The following is an 11,068-nucleotide window of genomic DNA, read 5'->3' as shown; positions in this document are numbered from 1 at the left end:
ATCTAGGACAGTGTCTGGACTCATGGTAGATTCTCAGTCAATATCAGTTGAATCAATGAATGAGTAGACATATGTAAGGTGCCGATTCAGTCATATTCCAGCCCAGAGTGAGCGTGGGACAGGGAGGAGGAGCCAAGGAAAGGCAAATGAGGTGTGGGGCTTGAAGAGCTGGGCGTGACCTGCCAGGGAGCTTGCATTTCATCCCAGGGTGGGGGACACCACAGGCGATGTCACCTGGAGAAGTGGCAGACTCAGATTTGCATTATAGAAAGAGAGACCTGGTAGGCATGAAGGGACAGAGTCAGAGACGCCAGTAGAGTGTCCTGGAGGAGGAGGCGGGAGGGGGACCAGCTAGCAAAGGCCCTCTCGAAATAATCCAGGCAACAAAGAAGGCTGGGACCGTGGGGCTGCAGCCAAGGGGGTGGATTCCAAAGAGCTCTAGAACTCGATGATCCATCGGATGTGGGCGGTGAGAGAGAGGCGGGGATGAGGGTGTTGGTGGTTTCTGGCTTGGGAGAAGCCAGTTTGGTGACAGCGATCTACATGTGTGTGGAAGAACAGGTTTTCGGTGTAAAGTTAGAAAACTCAGATGAGACAGCTTTTAAGTGCCTATAGGGTGTCCACATAGGCAGCAGGAAGTGCGGATCTGAAGGAGGTCAGGACTGGAAGTGCAGATTTGAAAGCCACAAGTGAGGAAAATGCTCTGGGGGAGTGTGGAGGGAACAAAAGGGACATCCAAGAACAAAAGGCTGGGAAGGAGGGGGCTCATCAGCCTGGGGCGGGAGGGCTCAGGGAGGAAGCTGCAGAACCTGGGGAAGCCACAGGAAGGATTTTGGGAGGGAGGGAGAGGCCCGCAGGGTCGCTGGCTGCAGCGAGGTCATGATGGTGATGGGCACTGGGAGAAGGAGCAGCTGGAAAAGGTTTCAGTGGGAGGGTTGGGGATGGGGACAAAGCTGGTGTAGGAGGCTGAGTGAGGACAATTTATTCTAAAACTCCCCAATTTATTCCAAATCACCCAGGGTGGTACCCAGACAGGAAGAAAGAGCAGGGAGCTGTGGCTCGCAGTCTTGGCCACTTTTTATATAATTGGTCTGGGGTGGGGTCTTTCATACTTTCAGCCAAGACTGAGAACCTTTGTCAGGGAGGATTTTTTGTTTTTATTCTGTAACATGGAAAAATCTTCAGCTTGTTTATAGGATGAGGGGACGGAGTGGGAGGGGAGGAGAGGGAGAAAATCCAGAGATGTGGGGGAGGCTGTGGAGCCGGTCCAGCCACAGGAGGGGAGAACCTGGAGGAGTCCCCAGGAAGGGTGGGATGGAGGCGGGTATGGACGAGGTGGAAGGTGGCCTGGGAGACCCATCTAGCAGCTGTGGGCAGAATAGTGAGGGGCTTTACTGTTTGGTGGCTTCTAGAAGCGAGCTAGCCTGTGGAGCATTGGGAGGTGCCATAGGGAAGCGGGGCCTCTGGAAAAACACAGGCTTTGGTGCCGCGGCCATTGGAGAAGGCAGGGAAAGGCTGGAAGACTCTGGTCTCCATGCTGGTGGGAAGCCATGGGTTTCGTCCTGGGCGGCACTGCCTGGCAGGGGTGTTTCTCCGGCCACATCTGCAGCCCCTTCTGGCTGGATGTGGGGTGAGAAGAAGCAACTGTGAGGGAGCTGAGGGGCATGGGGAGGACGGTTGAGGTTGTGGACAGCATGTGTGATGGAGAGGAGGGAACAGGAGGTGGTCAGGGCAGGGGCTGGAGCGGGGTTGAAGGTTGGAGTTGCTGGTGCTCCCAGGACGGAAGCTACAATGGACAGAGTTGGCAGAAGGTGCTGGATCCAGGTATGGAGTAGGGAGGATTCCTGCCAGCTTCTCAGGGGTGGGATGGAAATAAGAAAGAGAGTCAGGGAATGGTCAGAGTCCAGTCTTGTAAATACTGTCAAGGATTTCCCACCTTGTCCTCAGGCAGTAAGCAGCTGTTGGACTGACTCCTCAGGGGAGTCACGGGGCGAACGGGGGGTTTTAGGAAGGTGAATCTGCCAAGTTCTTGCAGTCTGGATTGCAAACTGAGGATCTGGAACTGAAGATTTGGGAGATTAACTGGGTCACAGTTGCAATGAGACCAGTGACCTCTGGGTGGGGTGGGATGTGCAGTTTGACAGGTTTAACCACCACACAGGCCCTGGTGCCCCTCCCCCACCCCCAGCAGGTATACTTCAAGCCATCTTTTTGTTCTGTTTTGTTTTGTTTTCTTGAGATGGAGTCTCGCTCTGTTGCACAGGCTGGAGGCAGTGGCATGATCTTGGCTCACTGCAACCTCTGACTCCGAGGTTCAAGCAATTTTCCTGCCTCAGCCTCCTGAGTAGCTGGGATTGCTGGCAACTGCTACAATGCCTGGCTATTTTTTGTATTTTTAGTAGGGACAGGGTTTCACCATGTTGGCCAGGCTCGTCTCAAACTCCTGACCTAAAGTGATCTCCTGCCTCAGCCTCCCAAAGTGCTGAGATTACAGGCGTGAGCCACTGGGCCTGGCCTCAAGCCATCACTGAGTTCACAATAAAAACCCAGAAGGTAAGGGTGAGACCATGCTTCTGTTTCAGAGGGAGCTTCCTCTAAATCTCCATGCCACATGCATTTCCAAGGACCCTGAAAATGGTCATCTGAAACTCCCCTGTTCTAGGGATCAGCCCTTTGGGTCTAGATCTAATCATTTCTTTGTGCTGATTCCAATAATGGTCTGAGTAAAGGCTTCCAGACAGGAGAGGATTCAGGGGAGAGTGTGGGTGAACAGGCCAGAGGCTCTAGGACCAATGCATTGCAGAGCCCAGCACAGACGTTCCAGCTCATGGCCAGGCGCAGTGGCTCACGCCTGTTATCCCAGCACTTTGGGAGGCCGAGGCAGGCAGATCACCTGAGGTTGGGAGTTCAAGACCAGCCTGACCAACATGGAGAAACCCTATCTCCACTAAAAATACAAAAATTAGCTGAGCATGGTGGCACACGCCTGTAGTCCCAGCCACTCGGGAGGCTGAGGCAGGAGAATAGTTTGAACCCAGGAGGTGGAGGTTGCAGTGAGCCAAGACCACACCACTGCACTCCAGTCTGGTGACAGAGTGAGACTCTGTTTTAAAAAAAAAAAAGTTCCAGCTCATTTAACTCAAGGTGTGTAGCATGTACGGTGGTTTTGAGATCAAGCAGATGTAAGCTAGACTCTCAGGTCGGCCGCTAACTTGCAGGCAAATTAACCTCTCTGGTCTCAATTTCCCTGCCAGTAAAATAGACATAATAACGGGAGTTCCCTTGTAGATTGTTCATGAGGATTGAGCGAGGCAACTTGTGTAGAGAGCATAGCAGTGTTTCCCACATGTTAGCTGGTAGATGGTACTGGCCATTGTCATTAATTCAACACATGTTTATTGGGTACTGCTGTGGGCTGAGTTATGTCCCTCTGACCCCTGAAATTCATATGCTGAAACCCTGACCCCAGTGTGACTGTATTTGGAAATTGGGCTTTTAGGAGGTAATTCAAGTTAAATGAGGTCATAAAGATGGAGTCCTAACCTGACAGGGTTGGTGGCCATATAAAAAGAGGAGCAGAGGAGGGAAGGCCGCGGGAGGACCTGGTGAGAAGGCGGCCACCCGCAAGCCAGGCCGAGAGCCCTCCTCAGAGTGTGACCATGCTGCACTGTGATCTTGGGCTTCCAGCCTCGACTTGTGAAAAATAAATGCCTGTGTTGAAGCCATCCAGTCTATGGTATTTAGTTACGGCAGCCTGAGCTGACAGAGACAGGTGCGTATGGCCTGGCAGCATGGGCTGGATGCTGCTGCAGGGCACAACGAACAAGACAAAGCTGCATTCTCCCAGAGGGGAGCCTCTAAGGAGGGGAGAAGCGAGGTGCACACAAAATAGCGCAAGCTGTGATAGGAAAAGGCTCTAAGAGAAGAGCAAGCTAGTTGTGCAGGCTAGAGCAGGGGGCGGTGGGGTGGGGGATAGAGGAGTGCTCATATGCTGCGAGTGTCAGAGCAAGACGCGTGCTTCGGTAGCCTGCAAGGCTGGAATGGTCCAGGGAAGAGGTGATGCTTCCGGGTAGGAGTGGTGGCAGGGATAGTGGCTGGAAGGGCAAGAGGGGAGAGGCATTTCAGAGATGTTTCCCCATAGTTCTAGGAACTGGTCAGGATGCAGTTAAGAAAACCTGGGACTTCCTGAGACCCAGTTGGGCCAAGTAGGAGGATGGGCAGGAGGAAGACCATGCTAGGCCGCAGATACTATTGGGAATGAAGCTGGGACCGTGGTAGACTGGTCGGTGCTGGTGATGGCTGGGCTCAGGGTCTGGCTCAGGGGAGTCTTGCTGAGAGTTGCTGTCCCTAGAATTGGTAAAATCTGACTCTGGGGACAGAGAGCCAGGAGAGGGGTGGTTGCTGTGGCAACAAGGGCCCCCACCACAGGGGTAGGGCGGGACTATCGCAGTGGTGGGGGTGGGGAGCGCAGGCCTGCCTGGCTTCACATCAGGTGTGGGCTTAACTGTGACAAACCTACCAAGAGGCCATGGGCTTGGCCCTTCCTGTTCAGTGCAAGAGACAGATCCAGACAGCTTTCTAGAAAGGGAATGCATTTATACTTTTTCCTAAAAGTTCAAATGCAAGGGGAGAGCGCATTCTTTTTTTTTTTTTTTTTTTTTGAGATGGAGTTTCGCTCTTGTTACCCAGGCTGGAGTGCAATGGCGTGATCTCGGCTCACCGCAACCTCCGCCTCCTGGGTTCAAGCAATTCTCCTGCCTCAGCCTCCCCAGTAGCTGGGACTACAGGCGTGCGCCACCATGACCAGCTAATTTTTGTATTTTTCTGTAGAGACGGGGTTTCACCTTGTTGACCAGGATGGTCTCGATCTCTTGACCTCGTGATCCACCTGCCTCAGCCTCCCAAAGTGCTGGGATTATAGGTGTGAGCCAGTGTGCCCAGCCCCGAGAGCTCATTCTTAAATCAATATTGTAATGAATGTCAAGAATTCCTTTGACATAAAAGTCCCCAAGGCTTGTTAAAACCTGTTTCATAAGTAGAGTTTTCATCCATGCCGCTTTCTTAAAGTAAGACACTCCAGAATTGCCCCTCTGAGTTTAAGAAAATATTAAGCCCCAGTTATCATCTACAGGAGGTGTGTAAATTGGTGCAACCACTTTGGAAGACAATATAGCATAACTAATCCAAACTAAAAATGCATACAGCCGTTGAACACTAGTTGCTCTTCTAGGGATTTTTCTTGCAGATAGACTAACTGAAAAAGAATCCTTGGGAGGTCAAGGTGGGTGGATCACTTCAGGTTAGGAGTTTGAGACCAGTTTGGCCAACATGGTGAAACTCTGTCTCTACTAAAAATACAAAAAATAACCAGGCGTGGTGGTGGGTGCCTGCGATCTCAGCTACTCAGGAGGCTGAGGCACGAGAACGGCTTGAACCTGGAAGGCGGAGGTTGCAGTGAACTGAGATGGCGCCACTGCACTCCAGCCTGGGCAACAGAGCCAGACTCCATCTCAAAAACAAAAACAAACCAAAAAAACCCTTGAATCTAAGTTTCCAGGGATAGGAGACTAGTAAAATGCACATTATGATATAAAATAGTAGATATCTTTAAAAGAATGTGGTAGATATAAACAAGCTCCATGAAATGTCCAGAAATAAATTAAAGGCACATAATAGAGTATTTTAAAAAGGGGGCCTTGCAAAAATAGCATTGTATATACACAGAAAACACTGAAAGACTACGCAAGACGTTGGCCCTGGAGAAATGGATCTGGGGTCTGGGCTGGCAGGAAAACTTACTTTTCATTGTAAACTCTTTTGAGCAAGTTAAATAACATGTTGCTATGTGTACATGTTACTTTTCAATTAAAAAAAAAGATTAAGGAGAGAAAAGTTGGTCTCTTTCTTAGGAATCTGAGAGGAATGATGGAGGAAGAGTCTCCCAGGCATTATATCGAAATTTTTGGTGCCACAAAAGAAGTAGCACTTGAATATAAATTTCCTCAGCAAGGCAATTTGCTTTTATAGAAGTGCGCAGCTCACAGACAGAGCAATGGTGAGCACACACCTGGACAGGGGAGGGGAAGGGGTTCTTATTTCTGATGGAGGTAGCCCCTGCTGCTGTGTCGTTCCCCTATTGGCTAGGGTTAGACGGCACAGCCTAAGCTAATTCCGATTGGCTATTTTAAAGAGAGCAGGAGTATGAGCTGGAGTGGCACGGTGGGTAGTTTGGCAGGAAGGACAGTTATGGGGACAGATCAGAGCAGGTAACCAGGGGTCAAAGCAGGTGACCGGAGCAGGTGACCAGAGCAGGTGACCTGGGGATGAGTCAGGCTGGAGCAGGGGACTGGTGCAGGTGACTGAGATGAGTCAGGATGGAGCAGGGCACCAGGAGAACAGATGTAAACTACTGATTAGAACTGGTGGAAAAGTTTGTTTGCTGAAACTACAAGGAAATTAAACTTTAAAATGGAGGACAAAAAACTGAACATACTGACATAGTGATTCTTTGAAGAGAGACTTGGAGTTCACTATGTCTAACACAGGATACAACCGGCCATTCACACAAAACCCAACTCTTCCAGCAGGATTTTACACACATTACCTCGAGTCGGAGTTCTCCTTTTATTTATTTAGTTTTTATTATGACAAAAGTAGTAGGTGGTCAGTGAAGGAAAGCTAGAAAAGTGGATGGAGGAAAAACAATTGCTCGTGGATATGCTGCCTAACTCCGTCATCTTCACTTCCAGTGTCTTTCCAGGATAGAGGTTTTTCCAGAATTGGAATCATATTCCCACTTGGTTTCTTGATTTGTTTGTTTGTTTTTTGAGATGAAGTCTCGCTCTGTCACCCAGGCTGGAGTGCAGTGGTGCGATCTTAGCTCGCTGCAACCTCTGTCTCCCAGGTTCAAGCAATTCTCCTGCCTCAACCTCCCAAGTAGCTGGAACTGTGGGTGTCCGTCACCACACCTGGCTAATATTTGGATGTTTAGTAGAAAAGGGGTTTTGCTGTGTTGGCCAGGCTGGTCTTGAACTCCTGATCTCAGGTGATCTGTCCGCCTCAGCCTCCCAAAGTGCTGGGATTACAGGCGTGAGCCACCGTGCCTGGCCTTGATTTGTTTCTTCGCTAACATTGCATTATGAATATTTTCCTTTGTCCTTAAGAATCTTGACAAGAGACACATGTTGGCTTTTCGGACATGGTTTCCTCTTACCCAGTTCTTCCCAAAGTCAATCCTGATTTTCTTTGTTTTTGTTCAGGCCCATTTGATTTTCCGGCATCTTCAGTGAAAGAGGAGATGCCTGCTGCGGGGCCTTCAGTATTCACAGATGTCCTTGAGCACAATTATGGACTCCATGGACCCTTGGACACCTTGGGAGTCGCCCCTGTGCCTAACAGTGGTGTTCCTGGCCCTGGTCCCTGGGGAAAAGGGGTGGGGGGAAGGTTGTGGCAGGGTGGTATGCGGCAGGCAGGGGTTGGGGGAGGCGGGGGCAGGTGTGAGCAGAGTGCAGCACCACCTGCTGGTCAGGAGTCACAAGGCACAGGTAAAGGGTTCTCTTCTAGAATTGGGTTGTTAAACCAGTGGCCGAAGGTCAATGATGCCAGCTGCCCACTGGAGCCCACAGCGGCTCTGCCTGCAGGCGCTGGTCAGGGGGCCCCCTGGGAGACCCGCCTCATCGTGAGCACCTATCTGGGGCCAGGAACGTTACATAACTTAACGGACATTCTTCAACAGAGTGTCACTATCCCTTTACAGAGAGGCAAACCGATCCAGAGATGCTAAATATTTGTGGTAAAGCTGAGATTTGGACCCCAACCTTGTTCCTGTGTGTCTAATTCAGAGTCTGACTTACAGTACTAACATGGAGCTATCACAGGCACAGAACAGGGAATGGGGTGGAGGGTGCTGTGATTTGAGACCTCACCTTCCCATTGCTGGGGATGCACCAAGTCCCAGGAAGCCATGGGGCTACGTAGGCGCATGGCTCTGGCAAGGTCAGTCAGAGATTCAGAGGACTGCAGCAACTAGCTCTGCAAATCTGAATGAAATGTGTGCTCACAGGGGCCTGGGTGGACCTGGAGGGGTCAAGATACCAGTAGCAGAAATGGAACTGGAAATGGAAAATGGAAAGGCAGGCTGGTGGAGCCTGATATCTTGACAGAGCTCCAAGAATAACTGTGGAGACAGAGGAATGGAGAGAGAGAGAGAGAGAGAGAGAGAGAGAGAGAGAGAGAGAGAGAGAGAAGCCTGGGTGGGGAGAGAGAGAGCTGGATGGGAAGAAATCCTTTCCTGGTGGACGATCAGGGAGCATGACCTGCTAGGTCTGGGAGTGTTCCAGCTCCACCAGGCATCTCCAGTGGGACGGTCTCCCTTCATCCTAGACAAGGGCTGGGACTTGCCTTCCTCTCCCACCATCTCAGTAAGTGACCTTGGCCTTTGATTTGGGAGGGGCCGATGTGGGCAGGGTAAATTCTCAGGACAGAGGAGAGCATTTATCCTTCTTAGCAAGCTGTGAACAAGGTGCTGGCTCCTGCTTTTGACTGGTTTTCCCCGCTGGTCTTCCCCGGTGACAGAAAGCAGGAGCCCGGGGGCTGACCCACCTGTCCTGGGCTCCTTGGAAAGGGAACAGTGGTGCTTGATCCCAGGAGGCTCCCTGTGAGTGATTGCTCCCTTCTCCAGCCAAGCATGTCCTATTATCAGGTCTGAGGGTGAGGGAAGTTCACTACTGTTATGCCAGCCAGTGAGCAACTTTCTAACTTCACAGTCAAGTATTTGCCCTTCTATTACTCAGGGTTCTTCAGAGAAGCAGATAGATAGATAGATAGATGGCTACTTAGATGGATGTATGGATAGATAGATAGATGGATGGCTACATAGATAGATAGATAGATGGATGGATAGATAGATAGATGGCTACATAGATGGATGGATGGATAGACCAATTGATCAAGCTATCGATTAATAGATGATACATAGGCAGATGGCTAGATAGATACATAGATAGATGGATGGATAGATAGATGGATGGCTACATAGATGGATGGATGGGTGGATAGATAGATAGATAGATAGATAGGAATTGGCTCATTGGGGTCAAGGCTAAAGTCTGTAGAGTGGCTGGCAGGCTGGAGACCCAGGGAAGAATTGACACTGCGGCTAGAGTCCATAGGCAATCTACTGGCAAATTCTGTCTTTGGGGGAAGTCAGTCTTTTTCTATGAAGACCTTCAGCTGATTGGGTGAGGCCTACACACAGGAATTGCTTTACTCAAAGTCTACTGATGTAAATGTTCATGTCAGCTAAAAGATACTTTCAGAGAGACATCTAGAATAATGTTGACCAAATATCTGGGTCTTGTGGCCCAGCCAAGTTGACATAAAATTAATCATCACTGTTCCCTTTGCTTTTGGCACTCGGTGGGTGAGCACTTTCACTCTCTGCACCCCAAGCGGGGAGTGATATCTATCTATCTACCCAGGCTGGTGGGGAGTGGTAGCCCGGGGGCGTACTAAAGGGCTTTGACGAACACAGGAGGGGAAGGGAAGTACGGTGAAAAATGCTTAGATTTATTGTCTATCTACTAAGATTGTATAGTAGATACATAGTATATATGTATAATATACACAATATGTATAATGTAATATACATATATATATATATATATATAGAGAGAGAGAGAGAGAGAGAGAGAGTATATATTGACCTCTGCCTCCCCTCTCCTGGCCCAGCCCCTTCTCAGACCATCCATTCTGTTTCTTTTACATGTTGGAAGGACCCCTGGACAAGAAATGTAGTATTTCCATGGTCCCTCTCTCCCAGCCTGCCCTGTCCTGAGACTCAAATCTTCCTGTGACCTGCCCCACTCGAGGCTTCCAAAGCAGAATCATTCCTACGCCTTGGCCCAGCCACGTCAGCTCTCCTCTTCAACGCTGAGGCCTGTCTGTTCTTCCTGGAGCTTCTAGAGTTGACTGAGTGCCCATGACCAGGTGCCTGCCAGACCACCCTGATGCTTCTCACTACCCTGTTTTCTCAGAAATTGTTCAAGTCCCCTGATGGGGCCTGGGGCTTGCCAGGACTGGTAATGCCTTTGGGCAGGTGCCTCAGTCTGGACCTAGGCTCACATGAGTGAGTCCTCACCCCACTTCTTCCCCTCAGCTGCTTTTCAAGCCTCTGCCCCTTGGGTGAGGCTGACCAGATGCTCCAAGGAATGCATTGACTCACACCTATGCAATCGTTCTGGGGCCCTGTGGCTGGGTGTGGCTCCTGGGCGCAGCCTGGGGAGCAGCTCCATCCTTCGAGTGACCCTGAGCATTGAGGACAGCAAGGATAGTGGCAGGTGGCCTGGGCCTCTTCACCCCCGCCAGCAGCAGCTGGCAGTCCCTCATCCCTTCTGGGGGCTCCTGTCCAGCTGTCAGGTAGCCGCCTCTTCCAGTGGCTTTCGAGAACATTGCTCCACGATACCCATACACCCAGACACCCATGGGCTCTTCCCATCAGCATCGTCTCCCACCCCCGACCCACGGGGTGATGCTGAGCTCTCCACATGGATCCTTCCATGCCAGATGCAGGCAGACATCCCTGGAGAGAGGGGCTGCTCGTGTGTGGAGGGCAGGGATGCAGTCATCATCAAGCAGGATCCCAAGGTAGGAATGCAGTGATTATGACCTAACACATTCAAGAGAATACGGCTGGAAGACGCATGGTTCTACATTTACGCTATAAAATTTGGAAGAGTACCTTTTTTTTTTTTTTGAGACGGAGTCTCGCTCTGTCGCCCAGGCTGAAGTACAGTGGCACGATCTCTGCTCACTGCAACCTCTGCCTCCTGGGTTCAAGTGATTCTCCTGTCTCAGCCTCAGGAGTAGCTGGGACTACAGGAGTGAGCCACCATGCCCTGCTAATTCTTGTATTTTTAGTAGAGACAGTGTTTCACCATGTTGGCCAGGCTGGTCTCGAACTCCTGAGCTAAGGTGATCAGCCTGCCTTGGCCTCCCAAAGTGCTGGGATTACAGGCGTGAGCCACTGTGCCCGGCCTGGAACAGTAAATTTAACATGACAAGAAGATGA

Source organism: Aotus nancymaae, unplaced genomic scaffold (assembly GCF_030222135.1).
Source record: "Aotus nancymaae isolate 86718 unplaced genomic scaffold, 86718_ANA_hifiasm-v0.15.2.pri h1tg000008l, whole genome shotgun sequence".
Classification (NCBI taxonomy): domain Eukaryota; kingdom Metazoa; phylum Chordata; class Mammalia; order Primates; family Aotidae; genus Aotus; species Aotus nancymaae.
This window is presented reverse-complemented; position numbering follows the sequence as displayed.